The 17,702-nt window shown below is 35.3% G+C and overlaps 1 long non-coding RNA gene across 1 annotated transcript in view; it reads right to left on the bottom strand.

Moving 5' to 3' along the window:
* Positions 1-17,702, bottom strand: part of LOC140712670 (uncharacterized) — a 134,097-nt gene that overhangs the window by 83,903 nt on the left and 32,492 nt on the right. The window contains exon 2 of the long non-coding RNA XR_012094384.1: positions 16,497-16,535. This is a non-coding gene — a long non-coding RNA (uncharacterized lncRNA). The remainder of the gene's footprint in view (positions 1-16,496; positions 16,536-17,702) is intronic.

Below are 17,702 nucleotides of genomic sequence, written 5' to 3'. Positions count from 1 at the left end.
TCACTGAAGGATAATACTTCAAAAATGAAGTAACACTTTTTAATATAGGCATTAGCATCTGCCTAGCTTATTACGTTTCTAATAAGAATGAGAACCCTACATTACAAGCAACAATATTATCGGTGTAGCCCAAGACTGTCTGTGGCCTTGCAGGAAGCAGGGATCCAGCCCCCTTATTCACCTATCTACTGCCAATATCCCACCCAAAGGCTTACTCCACGCTTGCTATTTCGTAAACTGTTGTGGAATTCATCAATTGATTAGCTAGTTAGTTAAAAAGGAAACTTAAAAAACTTTTCTAATAGTGGAAAGGTCTTAGTATTTGCTAAAGGAAAGAGGATTTGTTGAGAAAAGCCAAGTCTACTCATTAAAACTAATTATGTTAATATTAAACATTAACTTAGATATAAGCATATTTGAAAAATTAAAAGTAATCAGATATAGCTACAATGTGGGTCTGTAGTTAGCAACAACTTTTTTCACAAAACAATGACAGTCTGGCCAGCTGTTCACCAATTTCCCTTCCTTCTCACATAAACAGGCTGTAATATTCTATACCACACAGCACAATAGTTCATACTAGTATGGCTCTATCTTTGCATCTGAATATATTTATAAATTTCAAAGTTTTGAATCATTGTACGTGCAACTACTGAAAGAACAGCATTTAAACTATGATCTTAATCAATGGCATTTCTATGGCTCTTGCTTTTACTTTCCATTTGTGATTTATATACACTGTAAGCAAATAGAGGACAGTCACACTCACAGCATTTGCAAACTTCTTCTTTAGCATCCTATAACATGCACATTATGTTTTTGTTCAATTTCTTTTTTCCTGCCTTTGAGCACTGAATCTGAGTCAGACCGTTGACTGTATTCATGAAAATTTGTAGAAAAGTAATGAGTTTTGTAAGTTATGGCAATTCTGTTATATTTGATTTTTTTAATCTGTATCTAAGTCTTCCTTTATATTACTGATAACTAAAGAGAGGGGTCCCTTAATTGAATTTGTGCACAATATATGTTTTCTACTTTCTCTGATTCACTAGCTTTTTTACTTGGACAGCACTTCCCGTGCCCCCTCTCCCCACCCCCCACGCACACAGTTTCATGATCTGTGAAAGAAGAGAATTAAATAAATATCCTCAAATATCTGTTTTGTCTCTAAAATACAGATCTGAAAAAAATGTTAAATTAAAACATTTGAAAATGCCATTTTCTAGGTCAAATTGTTGAGTATTGACATTGTATATGATTTGATCTGGTAACTGAATATTTTGTAGGCCTAAAAGTATCTTTTAACTTTGTTTTAAACAAAAACAAAGAATATTTGTCTTTGTTTCATGAGGTGGCATTGCTAGTAGACACCTTTGAGATTATGCCCTCTTTTTCTTTCTTTATTAACCTGGAATTCTGAGCTCTATTACAGCAGGGACTCTGTTTCTGTTTTATGCCCCAGTGCCTGGAACAGTGCCTGACAAATACTAGACTCAGAGTAAATGTTTGGTGAAGGAATAGTGTTGTGACTTAAAATGATCAAATTTTACAGAATTGTAATTATTAATAATGATGATAATCAGACATGTTAAAATACTAGAGTAGATAATACCAAAGGTGAAATTTTTGACAGCTCTGTTAATGGGAAGGTGACAAGTTAATGTTAGCTAAAATAATCAAAGGTGTGGCACATCAGACAAAGATGTAAAAGCTGTGTCAGGTTAGTTCAGGGCTTACACGTGGTTTTATGAATATTTATTTTACAATTATATGGATTTTTATAATTACAAATATTTTTTCATATTAGAAAATATAAACATACAGACATGTTTAAAGGAAAAAAATATTTATAGTGTTACTACCCAGAGAAAATTATAAAATCAGACTCACATATGTAGCTGCTCACGCCATGGTCATTTTCCCATGTGATTAAATATTCTTTGAAATATTTTTTCATATTTTACTTGGATGTTTTCACACATAAATAAAAGTAGATAAACAAACATATACTCATCATCCAGATTCAGCATGTATCAAGGTTTGCCTGATCCCTTGCTGCATCTATCTTTTTTGCCTTTTCATTTTCATATTTTAAAACCATACCTAAAATTGTCATTGAATCTCTATATACTTTAGTATGTGTTTCTAAAAGTAATATGGCCATTTAACACAGCCACGATACCAACAGAATTTTTAAATAAATATTTAAGGTCACCTAATACTCACCACATGATTGAATTGCTCCAGTTATCTCAAAAACATATTTTCACAGCCAGTTTCTTTGAGTCACAAATCAAAGAAGATCTATACATTACATTTGGTTGTTAGTTCTCCTTAATCTGTTAATCTTCAACAATCACCCTTGCCTTTTTTATTTTTTCCTGCTATTGACTGTTACAGAGAAGGAGTTGATTCTTCTGTGAAATATTTTACATTCTGGATTTGTGTGTTTATTTCCTTGGTGTCATTAAACTTTTTTGTTGTTGTTATATTGGTATACTCTGGAAATGAAAGTTAGCTCCAGAGACTGGATGAGCTTCAGTTCAACTACTTAAGGCCCATTTTCCTATTGTAAAATTCTCCATCAACTTTTTATCTAATGTTTCAACTGCTGATAATAATTGCCTGAATTCTGTTATTATACTTGCAAAATAATGATTTCGTAATACTATAATTTCTCCCACATATATTAGTTACAATTCTTTGGTTAAAAACTTTCCCCTTTCAGCTGGGCGCTGTGGCTCATGGTAGTAATCCCAAACTGCCTACTTTGGGAGGCAAAGGCAGGTGGATCACTTGAGGTTAGGAATTAGAGATTAGCCTGGCCACCATGGCAAAACCCCATCTCTACTAAAGATACAAAAATATTAGCTGGACTTGGTGGCACGCATCTGTAATCCCAGCTACTTGGGAGGCTGAGGTATGAGAATCACTTGAACCCTGCAGGCGAAGGTTGCAGTCAGCTGAGATCACACCATTGCACTCCAGCCTGGGCAACAGAGGGAGACTCTGTCCCAAACAAACAAACAAACAAACAAAAAAACCTTTCCCTTTTCAACAAAGTGTTGTCACATTGAAATAGAGTTTGTAAAAGAAGAGTTAAATGCTTAATTTTATTTGCCATTTTCACTCAGGTGTTGATAATTTAGATACCTCCAATTCTTATTTCCACTATTTTACAGTACTATGAATTATTATACATCATCATTTATAAATTAATAAATAATAATAATAGTTATAGATAGACTATCATAGATAGTTATAGGGGGCAGATTAAGTTATAGGGGGCAAATTAAGATTTTTTTATAGCCTTATTTTTGCTTAGGACCCATGTTCTTCTAAGCATGTATAGTCAAAATTCTGTGCTATAAGGTCACTTGAAATAATTCCTTTTTCTGATGCAATGAAATTCATTTATTTCCATTTGTTTCTAATTTTTAGGATTTTTTTTTCCTTCACTATATATATTTAATATAATTCTTGAGTTAGGATTAACTCTGCCATCTTTGTATTTATTTTCTCTTTTTTTCCGTTTATTTTTCTTTATCTGTTCTCTTTGGATTAATCAACTATTTTTGATTAAGTAGCAGTATTTTTCTCCTATAATTGTTTATGGCATTTTTATTATTTTTTAGTTATTACATTGGAGATTTTCAAAAGAGATGTTTTTAACTTGTCTACTTTGATGCAGGACATTTGCCACTTCCCAAACAATGTAAAGCCTCATAACAGTTAAACTCTTTTAACCACCTCTGATACATTGTGTTATTGATATTTACTTAGTTTTATATATGTTATAACTTCCACAGGGCTTTATTTTTACTTTTATTTTAAACAGTATTTACTTTGATTTCAAAACAACATTTCTTATACTCTTCATTCCTTTCTACAGTTCCATGCTTCCATGCGAGATAATTGTCTATAGCTTGAAGAACTCTTATCAGTATATCTTAGAGTTCAAGCCTACTGGTGACGTGTGTGTGTGTGTGTGTGAGAGAGAGAGAGAGAGAGAGAAAACATCTTTTTTGACCTTCCTTTGTAAAGAATGTTTTTATTCCATGTCAACCTCTAAGTTGGCAGAATATATTCATTTCTTAATCTTTAAAAATAGTCTGTTGCATTCTGACTTCTGTAGCCACTGTTGAAAAGTCATCCAACTTCTGATTGATGTTTATATTTTGATAATAACTTTATATTCTCTGGTGGCTTTGACATTTTCCTTTTATTTTGAATGTTTAGCAGATTAACCCTAATGGGACCAAGTGGGTTTTTTGCGTTTATCTTGCTTGGAGTTTTCTGAATTTATCTAATCGTTGGGTAGATAACTCACCAGATTTGGAAAATCATTGACCACAAATTCTCCAAATATTGCTATTTTTTTCTCTCTCTCTCTTTGTTTTTCTTCCAGGACTTAAATTACATGTATGTTAGAACTTTTGACTGCATCACGTATCTCTCCTAATGACGTTTCCCTGAGTTCCCAAGACCTATCCTCAGCTATTTTCAGTCTCCCATTCAACCCATTCAGTGAGTCCTTACATTTCAGATGTTTTTAAGTTCTAAAATGTCCTTTGATTTTACTATAGATTCTACATCTATGTTAAATTATTCTATTCATTCATTTTTCTGTCTTTTCTTTCTTCCTTAAGATACTAATTACAGCTGTTTGTCTACTTGCCAAAGATAATATGTAAATCTTCTCTGTGTCTGATTCTATTAATTTCTTATTATTTGAAGATTAGTTGCATTTTCCTATTTCTTTATATATCTGATTTTATTTCACTGTAAGTAGAATATGGTATTTCCAGTATTTAGGCTCTTGTTCTTACAATATTCCTCAAAACTATTGGGTTATTTTACAATGCAGTTAAATTACCCCAAATCACCATCATTTTAAAAAATTAATAGAATTCATTTTTAGAGAAGTTTTAGGTTTACCGAAAATTGAACAAATAATACAGAGAGTTCCCATATTACTCCCTAGCCTTCAGACAGAGATTCAGTTTTCCCTATTAACATATTTACTTAGTGTGGTAGTTTGTTAAAATTGATGAACCAATGTTGATAAATTATTATTAACTAGAGTCCATACATTAGGTTTCACTCTTTACGTAGTTACAGTTCTGAGATCTGACAAATACCTAATGACAAGCATCCATCATTACACTATCATATGGAATAATTTCACTGCCCTAAAAAAAACCCTGTTATCTACCTTTTCATTCCTCCCTCACTCCCCCTGCTTAACCCTTGACAACCACTACAATCACTGATCATTTTACTGGTTTTTTTTTTTTTTGGCCTTTTCCAGAATGTTATACAGCTAATATCATGTAGTAGTTAGCCCTATCCAACTGGTTTCTTTGCTTAGTAATATTCTTTTGCTTAAGTTTCCTCCACATAATCTTATGGCTGGACAGTTTCTTTTTATCACTGAATAGTGTTCTCTTGTATGACATACTACAGTTTGCTTACCTATTCACCTTTTGAAGGACATATTGGTTGCTTTTAGTTTTTGGCAATTATGAATAAAGCTGCCATAAACATTGAATGGAAGTTTCTTTTGTGTGGAAATACATTTTTTTTTTCCATTTGGGTGAATACTTAGGGTCATGATTACCAGATTGTTTGGTAGGACCATTTAGCTTTGTAAGAAATTATCACTCTGTCTTCCAAAGTGACTGTACTATTTTGCATTCCCACCATAAATTCATGAGAGTTCCTGTTGCTTCACATCTTTACTAGTGTTTGGTTTTGTCAACGTTTTGAATTAAGCGTGTAAGGGCATCTTATTATGTCTTAATTGGCAATTCCCTAATGATAATGACATTGACCATCTTTTCATATGCTTTTTTTTTTTTTTTTTAACCACTTGTATGTCTTGGTTGAGATATCTGTATAGATTTATTGTCCATTGTTTAATTAGGTTGTTTATTTCTATTGTTTCATTTTAAGGGTTTTTTTATTTTAGAAAAAAAACACTTTATCAGGTATATGTTTTGCAAAGATTTTCTCCCAGTCTGCAGCTTGTCTTTTTTCGAGCAGTGTCTTCATAGTGTCTTTCATAGAGCAGAACTTTTTAATTTTAACAAAGTCCAATTTATCAATGTTTTCTTTCATTGTTAATGCTTTTGGTGCTGTATCTAAAATGCTGTTACAAAATTGAAGGTCACCTAGATTTCTCCTGTTATCTTGCAGAAGTTTTATAGTTTTGCATTTTACATTTACAACTGCTATCCAGTTAACTTTGTGAAAGATGTATGGTATGTACTTAGATCTTTTTGTTTGTTTGTTTGTTTGTTTGTTTGTTTTTCCATGTAGATGCCCAATTGTTCTAGTAGCACTGTTGGAAAATATTATCCCGGGCCAGACACGGTGGCTCACGCCTATAATCGCAGCACTTTGGGAGGCGGAGGCAGGCGGATCACAAGGTCCGGAGATTGAGACCATCCTGGCTAACACGGTGAAACCCTGTTTCTACTAAAAATACAAAAAAATTAGCTGGGCGAGGTGGCGGGCGCCTGTAGACCCAGCTACTGGGGAGGCAGAGGCGAGAATGGCGTGAACCCGGGAGGCGGAGCTTGCAGTGAGCCGTGATCGCGCCACTGCACTCCAGCCTGGGGGACAGAGCGAGACTCCATCTCAAAAAAAAACAAAAAACAAAAAGAAAAAAAAGAAAAACATTATCCCTTCACTGTTAAATTACACTTGCTGCTTTCTGAAAGGTCAGTTGATTATGTTTGTGTGAGTCTGTTTCTGGGCTCTCTTTTCTATTACACTGATGTTTTATATTTGTCTATTCTTTCACAAATACCATTCTTCCTTGATTACTATAGTTCTATATATGGCTTGAACTTTAGTATTTTCAGTTATAGTATTTCAGTAGTTGAAGTTGTGTATTGAACTTGAATATTGATTATCCTGGGCCTTTGCTTTTCTGTATGGAATTTTGAATCAATTTGTGGTTTTAACTGGGATTACATTGAATTTATAGATCAAGTTGGAAAGAACTGGTATCTTGACAACAATCAATCTTCCCATTTAAGTGTATGGAATATCTCTCAATTTATTTAGATCTCCTTTTATTTCTTTCATCACAGCTTTATAGTTTTCTTCATACTGAACTTCATGTTTTGTGGACTTATTATGAAGTATTTCACTATTTTTATGTGCTGCTAATGTATATGATATTGTGTTTTTAATTTCAAATTATAATCGTTCATTCAGTATATAGGAAAACAATTGACTACTGTATATTAACCTGTTATTGTGCAACCTGGCTATAATCACTGATTAGTTCCAGGAGGATTTTTGTTGACTCTAGGATTTTCTATGTAAATAATCCTGTGATTTTCAAACAAATATAGTTTTATTCCTTATCTTTACATCTTTTATTTCCTTTGCCTGTATTATTCCTTTACCTAGGACCTTTGATATGAGGTTGAGGATGAGTGGTGAGAGGCAACCTTCTTCCCTTGTACAAGATTATAGGGAGGAACTATCTAATTTCTCAACATTAAATAGGATATTAACTGTAGGTTTTCTTGTAAACTTTAAAAATCAAATTCAGAAGGTTATTTCATTCCTATTTGCTAAGAGCTTTTTCCATTAAGTAGTAGTGTATACTTTTTCTGAATCTAGCAATACAGTCATATGATTTTTCTTCTTTAGCCTATTGATGTGATGTATTAAATTAATTGATTTTTGAATGTTTAACCAGCCTTGTATACCTGTATAATCCATCTTGTGTAAGGTATAACTATTTCCTACATTTTTGGATTTGATTTACTAATATTTTGTTGATTGTTGTACCTTTGTTAATAGCACATATATGTCTGTAGTTTTCTTTTCTTGTAATGTCTTTATCGTATTTTGGTATCAGGGAAATGTTGGCCTCATGCTGGTCTCATAGAATGAGCTAGGAAGCATTTTCTCTGCTTCTATTTTCTGGAAGAGACACTAAAAAATGGTATCTTTCTTTCTTAAATGTTTGATAGAATTCACTAAAATTCAGTAAAACCATCTGGACTAATTCTTTTTTGGAAGGTTATTAATTATTGATTCAATTCACTTTATTTAATAGATATTGGCTTATTTAGATGATCCTTTTCTGAATTTTGGTAGATTGTGTCTTTCAATAAATTAGTCCATTTCAATTAAATTATCAAATTTATAGGCATAAAGTGTTACTATTTCTTTATTGTGATTTTATTGTTCGTGTATCGGTAGTCTTAGGCCCTCTTTTAATTCTGCTATTAGCAATTTGTGTCTTCTCTGTTTTCTTTGGTTATTCTAGTCAGAGTTTTATAATTATATAGAAGTTTTTTAAAGAATCACCTTTTTGTTTCACTTATTTTCTCAATTGTTTTCCTCTTTTCAATTTTATTATTTCTGCACTATTTATTATTTCTTTTTTTCTACTAGCTTCAGGATTATATTGTTCTTTTTTCTCTAGTTTCCTATGGTGGAAGCTTAGATGATTAATTTTAAATCTTTCTTCTTTTCTAAGATAGTCATTCAATGCTATATGTTCCCTCTAATCATTGCTTTTGCTGCATCTCACAAATTGATATACTTTCATTTTTCTCAAAATATTTTTTAGATTATCTTCAGATTTTCTTGACCAGTGTGTTATTTGGAAATGTCTGGTGTAATCCTATTTCTCCAGTGACTTCTGCTCTTGGTCATCTGTGACTCTGTATCTGCTTATTTCTTGAGTTTCCCCCTCCACCCCCCAGGGCAACAGTTTGGCCTGTGACCTTAGTTTCCTGATGGACCTAGGGAGAATTGTTGGCTTTTACTTTATTTGTCCCTTTCCCTTTCCCTTTCTTTCCTTTCCTTTCCTTCTTTCTTTCTTTTTTTTTTTTTTAATGGGTCTTGCTCTGTTGCCCAGGCTGGAGTGCAGTGGCATGAACTTGGCTCACTGCAACCTCCGCCTCCCAGGTTCAAGCGATCCTCCTGTCTCAGCCCCCCTAGTAGCTGGGATTACAGGCATGTACCACCATGCCCAGCTAATATTTTGTATTTTTAGAAGAGACTGGGTTTTGCCATGTTGTCCAGGCTGGTCTCAAACTTCTGACCTCAGGTGATCCACCCGCCTTGGCCTCCAAAAGTGCTGGAATTACAGATGTGAGCCACTATGCCTGGCCTTGGCTGTTCTCTTATTGTGAGGATGGGAGTGATAGTTTCCAAGGTCTTTGCATGTCAGGGATTAGATATGACTTTCATAATTTTCAGGTTTGACTTTAGCCTTAGTATACGTGTTCTTCAAATTTGCCAGTATTCTTAGGATGTGGTCTTACTTCAAGGTCTTCACCTTTGTGAGATTTCAACTGAAAACCTGAGGTATTCTCCAAAAATTCTGGCAGGAATTGAATTCCGATTTCTCCTTGGCACTGTGTGTATCTGAAATCTGCTCATCTCTTCAGCCTGTTATCATTAATCTGTATAACAGAGTCCATTAATAATACCCTGTGAAGTGGAATTGTTACACAGATAGCCATTTTGCTACCTTGGATGCTGATTTTTGCTCCCACACCCAGTGAAACTGTTACTGAAATACCAGGAGTTTGGTCTAGGTCCTGCTGCTCACCACACAGAAAACCAATCACTAAGATGGTGAGTATTGCCAAGGAAGAAGGCTTTAATTGGGTGCTGCAGCTGAGAAGATGGGAGATCAGTCTCAAATGCACCTTCCTGACTGACTAAAACCAGGGGTTTATATAACAGGCAAGAAATGTAGCAAGGTGTTAGAAAGCAAGAACTTGGGAGGGGCAAGGAAGCAATCATGGTGAATGAGGGGTCTGGTATCTGGTGCAGTGATCTGGTTTCAATTCTTTGACACTTTTTTGAGAGGCCTAAAGGTTGTTCCCTGTAGAAGGAACTCAGATAAAACAAAAGTTCCAAGCTTTTTAAGACCAGAAGGGCCAATTATTATGTTTATCTAAAAATAACTGTCTGTGGGACTCTTGGGCTGGTTTCAAAACTATGACTTTCTGCATGGGCTCATCTTTCTTGCAAGATAGTGTCACAGGGTCCTTAGTGTTGCTTCGCCAGCTGGAAACCTCTGTGGCCCATGTCACCTTCTGCTTTAGTATTGCTTGCGCCTGCTGGACCCATTCCACCCACCTGGCCTGGCAGGCTGCACTCGGCTCACATTACCAGCCCAAATCTCATGCCTGCTAAGGGCGAGCCAGGTGAGGAGCAGTGACAGGCATGTGAGCAAGCAAGCACTGGGTGTGGCCATTGCACACAGCCAGGCACACCAGCTGCTATGGTGGTGCAGGCAACTGCAGGTGCTGGCACAGATGCCAGCTCCATTCAAAGTTACAGCTGGACCAGACATACCTAAAGCAGCTTTTGCTGCGGGCACCAGCACCTGGATGAGGGGAATGCAGTGGCATCTGAAAACTCCGAGACACCAGGAACTACAGAGGCCCAAAGACAGTGTTACAGCATGTCACAGCCATGGCTTGGGGAGACCCGAGGTCTGCACTCCCAGAAAGGCTACAGCTCTTCTCTCCTTGCAGCCTGCAGCATGGTGAGTGATGGGGCAAGTTTCTGGGGGGCGTGTTTCAGTACATTTGTGTTATACCTCTTTCAGTCCCTTTGCCCCACTCTGGGCCACAGATCCTGGGCTGACTTGGTTCCGCTGCTGCTTTCCCTCACATGGGATGGCCACCCAGTGCCAGCAGAGGACTAGAGTGTTACAGCAGCTCTGGCTCAAGGAATCCCAAGGTCTGGGCCCCCATAACGTCAGCACCCTTCACTCCTGCAGTCTAGGAGTGTGTCACTGCCCACAGCTCAGCGAGCCAGACAGCAATGTGTAACAGCTCCTTGTGCTCCTGGGTCCTGAGTTCTTGTCCCATGTCAGGGAAAAATGAGGTTATGTGGACAACTGGAGGGTGAGCAAGGCAGAGAGAAACTTTATTGAGTAACAGAACAGCTCTCAGGTGACCCAAAGTGGATTGTTCCTTTCTGCAGACAGGTAGTCCCAATGAGTATCTGAGTCTGGCTGAGTCTGAGGGTTTTATGTGCTCAGAATGGAGGAATTGTGTGCTGATTGGTCCATGGGTGGCTACGCAGACCTGGAAAAGCACCATCTGATTGGCTGAAAGGCATCAATGAAGTTTTTATTCCAGGTGGCAGACTCCAGGCTTCTGGTTGTCCTTGGCTTGATGGTGGGGTTTCACCAGGGACTCAACCCTTCCCACCTAGGAACCTGTCTGCCTCCTGCCACCATCAACATGCCATCCATGGCACCCAGGCTGTCTGTGCTGAGGGGTGCCTGCAGGCCCACGCTAAGCCACTCTCAGCCTCCCGTCCTCCCTCCCATGCTCCTCAGCTCCCAAAATCTGGAAGGGGCCTCATGTGTCAATGCTGCCCCAAGCACATGCATACCCAGCCAGGTAGCAACAGTTTCTAGGCTTGGCTACAACTTTTCTCCACACTGGAGCAGGCATTGAGAGTGGGGAGAGGCCAGGGAATGGGAGCAGGCACTTCAGAGCCTAGGGGGAAAGGGGGCTTCCCAGGTCCCTGAGAGCACAGGGATGCCCAGGTCCAGAGACATGGCTGGGCAGCTGCAGCTGTACCCAGGTGTGCAGGCTCTCACCCCACCACCTCAGTAGGGCGAGGGGTTGCTGCTGGGATCACCTGTTCCTGATTCCTACTGACTCAAGGGAGCACACAGCCCTGACCATGCCTCCCCACCTCCAGCTGTCATCCTCACAGTGGCCACTCCAGATGGGCTGACACTGCCATCATAGTTTCTAAAAAATTTTCAGAGAGAAAACCAAGATGTCACCTCTTGTGCATTTTTTTGTCCAAATAATGTAGCACTGTGTTAGTTGCTTTCTGATGCATGAAATAAGTTGTTTTATATATCTTGTAAAGCTTTTATTTATTTTTAATGGTGATGGTAGGCAAACGGGGGTTAAGTCCAATATTATGTATTCTGTCATGGCTAGCATTCTTACTCTTCATAGTTTGCCTAAATATAGAATCTAGAAGTGATAATTTATTCTTTTTCCACTTTGAAGCTATTACTCCAAGTACATTAAGATTATGAAGACTAAACTAACCATAGTTAGATTATTTATGAAACTAATGAACTAAGAATTACCATTTTAGTAACTTTTACAGGTTTTTTTTTTTTTTACTTTTTAATCTACACCATGGATATAGAAACACTCAACCTTTTCACCTTCTAGGATTATTGTAAAGAAGCAATATTGGATAAATTACTTCAAAATACATCAAAACCATTAATATCTCTACTGATATATAATATCATAATTCAAAATATTCATTTTCCTCTCTTTAAAAGCTTTCCTTTAACTTCATGTTTTTGGAAATTTAACTTAACATGATTTCATATGCCTTGTTTGGAGTTTTCAAAATTCAAAGTCATAGCAAAGGTCTTTATCTTAGCAATAGCAGTTATGAATGAAGGCTTGCTCTGTATAAATTCAAGCAGTGATGTAACTAATTTATAAAAGTTCGGATGTATCTGTGCTATAAGTTTAATTGTGTTTCCCCCAAATTTATATGCTGAAGTCCTTAATTACAGTATCTCAGAGTGTGACTATTATTGGAGATAGGGTCTTGAAAGAGGTAAGTCAGTTAAAATGAAGTATTTGGGTGGACCCTAATATGATAAGACTGATGTCCTTATAAGAAAAGGAAATTTGGATACAGACAAGTACAGAGGAAAAGCAATGTGAAGAGACAGGGAGAAGGCAGCCGTCTACAAGCTACAGAGAGAGGTTTGGAATAGATCCTTCCCTCCTGGTCTTCTGAAGGAACCCACTCTGCCAGCACCTTGGTCTGGGACTTCCATCTTCCAGAATTATAAATTTCTGTTGTTTAATCACCCTGATAATGGCACTTTGTTATAGCAACCCTAGGAAACTAATGCAACCTGCTTAGTGATAACTAAAACATTAAAATTAAAAAAATAAGAGATGTAATTTTACATAGTGGGAATGTGATAAAATCACATTTTGTGTTTCAATATACAGGGTTGTATATGCAAAAGTATGTATATTGTGATTATAAAAGTTTTTCTCTTTCAAAGGCAATGTTTACTATATATTATTTTTGTCCCTACAATCTGACTTATGGTTATAGGTGCCAAATAAAATACAAGTTCATTTTATCATCATAATAAGCATGTAGAGTGCATATCATCATTCCCGTTTTATAAAGGAGAAAACTGAGATCCAGCAAAGTTAATTTATTGTCCACAGTCACAGAATGAGTAATTGAAAAAAACTAAAATTTGACCCAAATCTTTTCTACTCCAAGTCTAAAGCTCTTAACTGCTGCACTTCACTGAGTTCTGGCTCCTTTTTATTGCTTTCACAGCCAAATTCTTTAGAAATTACCTCTTACTTTTACCTCCATCCCCACCACTATTCTCTTTAAAATCTATAATCTAAAAATTGTTCTTCCATCTGTTTATGCTTTTTTTTTTTTTTCATCAGGATGTTCCATCCTGCTTTTTGCTACAGTGCCTTCGCCTGCTCTGCCATTCACCACTGTCAGTTTAAATCCACATTGCTTTCAAATTCAGGACTTATTCTCTACAAAGAAATGTAACCCTCCAGCAGATGTTTTTTTCTTTTTTTCTTTTTTTTCTTTTTTTTGCTTCGTTAAGAATTCAGTCAATATCAGGAATTATTTTCCTAGAATTGTTTTAGGTGTGCATGTCTGATTTTTCCAGATTAAAAGTTCTCAGAAGATACAGACTCATCTTGTTCTTGATTGTGGCTCCACTGCTTCAGAGCTCAGCAACTGGTTTAAGACCAATGTGTGTCCTAAATCAACACCACTGTTCACCTTAATTTTCTCAAGTGATATGAAATACATGCATCACAGTTTTCTCATTTCGAAATAGAGGAGATCATCTTAATATTTTCACATTTTAAGCCACCAGCAATCTTGCTGAAAATAGTTACTGTTAGGCCTTAAAAGCTGCCTAACCCGCTTAATGTTTAATGTTGGCCCAAGCGAGTGTCTGAAAACTCTTAAACAGTAGAGAATTAGTTCCTTTAATCCTAGTTATAAAAATGATGATTCTCAGTCGAATGGAGAGGGTGAAAAGGTATGGAGTATTTAATCATGAGGATGTTATGATGACTCTCTTTATTTTTGAACCCCATCTTCATGTTTCTATTCTGTGACTTTTATAGCTTCCTACAAAATCATATTCCTCCACCTATATTCATAAGTATAACTATATATCCTCATACAGGAATGGGAATCAAGGCCAGTTAAACACCCATGGTGTTGCAAGTGTGAAGTAAAGCTCAAGTAAGTAGCTGTCTAACACCAGTCTCTGGCTTCCTCATTACGTGGCATTCTCCTGTGTGCCTAAGTGTGTTCACCTGCTGACTTCTTGTGAGAACATCAGCCATATCTGATTAGGGCTCAGCCTACTCCAGTATGACCTCATCTTAACTATGTCTTCAACAACTCTATTTTCAAATAAGATCACTTTCTGAGATACTTACTGAGGGGTTAGGACTTCAGTGTTTTTTTGGTTTGTTTGCTTTTTTGCAGGGGAGGAACATAATTCAGACCATAACAATATTTTGTTCGTTTTAGAATGATGGTTATTAATGTCTGTTTACAAAAGATTATAGTATTTTGATTTTACTTTTTTCTGTTTCTCCAAGAAACTATTAAACAAGAATTAAAAATGAGTTATGAGTTGGCATAACATTTATGGGTAGAAAACATTAGTTTTAAAAATCCATGCAAGTAAGATAGTAAGATATAAAATGCTGATTCAGCTTTTGGAGTTACAAGAAACCAAATCAAAAGCAGTTTAAAGTACAATACAACAAATCAAAAGCAGTTTAAAGTACGACAGTGGAGAAATAGGCAAATAGTATATAATATATTTGAGCTTTCTTACTTTTATTTAAATATTGATAAGAGAATACGATATTCAAATTTTTGGACACTTTCTCAATGTACCTTATTTGTTTGCTTATTGGTGGATAAAGCAATGCTGCTTCCTTTAACACGAAAAATAAACTGCACTTATTCATTTAGAAAATAAACATTCTAGAAACCACTTTTATAGATGATTTTTGTTGCAAAAAAGTTTATTTCACTAATATAACTTCCTATTGAAAACCTATGTAATAATAGTCAGAAAAATTAATAAAGTATTTGTAATATAGGATATAAATTGATTTATGTGGATTAATCTGACATCCCCAGATACTATAACCTTCCTAAAAAAAGAGACCTTGTCATTTACATATTTGGAAAGCTACATGATACTTAGAACAACATTAAAATTGAAATATGGGCTCAGGAAAACAACAATTTGTTGTTAGTTTTTTAAATTGCCATTACAATCTCATTTAAAATATATTTGATTGGGAAAAAAGTGAAACATCTCATTTAAATGTTTATTGGTACTTAAAACATATAACATGAGAAATGAGCTGACCACCCAGTCATGGTCTCAGTCCCATATTATAATTTCTCTCTTCATCAGTTGAGAATAGAGCTGAAAACAAATAATTATGTTCATTATTGCTACTTAACTGAGTCAACACACTGTTTCTAGGTTGGCTCCATTTTAGCTTTTAGCCTTTGAAATGAATACAATGTCTTTGTGTAACCGTTTCTAAGAGGACAGTCTATCAATATTTAATTTGACCAGCCAGAGAAAGCATTAGCATAGCATAAAACAATTTATGAGATTGGCTTAGTCTTGAATTTTCTCATTAAATGTAGTTAAAATTTATCAACAAAAGCATTCTGTGTGCATGTTTGTTATCTTAATAATTCCAATTAACTTTTGGTAATTGCTAAGAATCTGCAGCTATCTATTTTTCATTGTTATAGTTCTCAACAACCAGCAGAGAAATGAGTAAAATAAGCCAATGACGAGTAAAATTTAGTGTAGGTCAACTAAGTTTTTATTCTCAGTGGAGAATATAAAATTTATCAAGAAATCAAATCTGTATTTTTACAAATATTTGAAAAGAACCCAAAATATCAGTAAAACTCTACAAAAAGCATGAAAATCCTTTAGAATATTACATACACACACATCTATGCAGACACAGGTATGTGGTTTTTTTTTTTCAGACATATTCCTTATTATTACACCCTGATATGTATAACTCCAAGAATAGTATTTCTCCTGATAACAGGTCTACTCTTTCTGGCGCTTACTTTATATCACTTCCACAATGGACATAAATTGTGAGGATGAATACACTGAACTGAACTATATACATACCTCAGGTTAATTTCAACTTCAGTCAGTCTCATAGCACAATATGGTGCTACTCAGTTACCAATTGTTTATGTCACGAAACAATTAGCTTATAATAATAGTTGTAATGACAGGTTTTAAAACTAGATATTTTCTGCAGACAAAAATCTATGATCTGTTTACTACATGTAATCATATGAAATATAAATAGCGAAGAAAAGAAAAATAATGAAAAAAAACAGCAAGGTATTACCTGTGCGATTCAACCAAAAAATCAAATATGTGGCTGACCCTAGAAAAATGAGTGATTACAAATTGTTAATTTAAATTAGAAACACACTAAGTATTTACATATTATGTTATTTATAGATAAGGGATAACTTACCAGTTTGTTAAACAAAATAAATAATATATTTTGAAGAGCTACTGCCCCACATTATTCTGTAATGTAGAGAAGTAGTTTAAATTGACCAACTCTATAGCTAAAAATTGGTTCAAATTCCAAGTCTGTTATTTATTAATCAACTTCATTAACATCTCTGAGACTTTCTAAATCTGAAAATTGATTTTAATAAATTTTACCTTAAAAGATTGTTATCATGATTAAATAGGACATACTATGGAAGAATTTGGGACAGGGAGTGACTAATAGATCATGGTAATATTGGTTAGCTGTGTTTTTCTTCCATTCTCAAGGTTCACAACTACTAAGATATGTTTTATCATGCTTAAATGAGGAGAGAAAACAAAATCTTGGGCTTTTGAAAAATAGGAAGATTGAATACAAACTGCTTTATAAATCTGAGGTGTTCAAAGGAAAGTATCAAATTATAAATATTCTGGTTTCTAGGTAGAAAAAAATTTAATTTTATCCTGAAAATATGTAAATATGTAACCAATAATCTGCACAATATGTAGATTCTATTTATCAGACATTTACTGTATGTATTTGGAGCATGAGTTTTCCAAGATAAGGTAATAACATAAAAAGTGATCTCATGCTGGTGATATCTTTGAGTCGTTTGACATAATTAAACACAAAACAAATATAAGAAGTAACATTGCAAATATTTGTAGCATTTCAAGAGATAGATAACCCATATAAGAAAGATTTTTTTTAAAACTTTTAACTTCAGGGGTACAGATGCAGTTTTATTATATAGGTAAACTTGTGCCATGGGTGTTTGTTGTACAGATTATTTTGTCACCCAGGTATTAAGCCTAGTACCCATTAGTTATATTTACTGATCCTCTCCCTCCTCTCACCGTCCACCCCAAAGTTTGTGTGTCCATATATTTGCATCGTTTTGCTCCCACTTACAAGTGAGAACATGTGGTATTTGATTTCCTGTTTCTGTTTTAGTTTGCTAAGAATAATGACCTTCACCTCCATCCATGTTTCTGCAAAGGATGTGATCTTTTTATTTTTTATGGCTGCGTATTATGCCATGATGTATGT

Source organism: Chlorocebus sabaeus, chromosome 10 (assembly GCF_047675955.1).
Source record: "Chlorocebus sabaeus isolate Y175 chromosome 10, mChlSab1.0.hap1, whole genome shotgun sequence".
NCBI lineage: Eukaryota > Metazoa > Chordata > Mammalia > Primates > Cercopithecidae > Chlorocebus > Chlorocebus sabaeus.
Note: the sequence above shows the minus strand (reverse complement) of the source record. Positions and strands in the feature narration are given on the sequence as shown.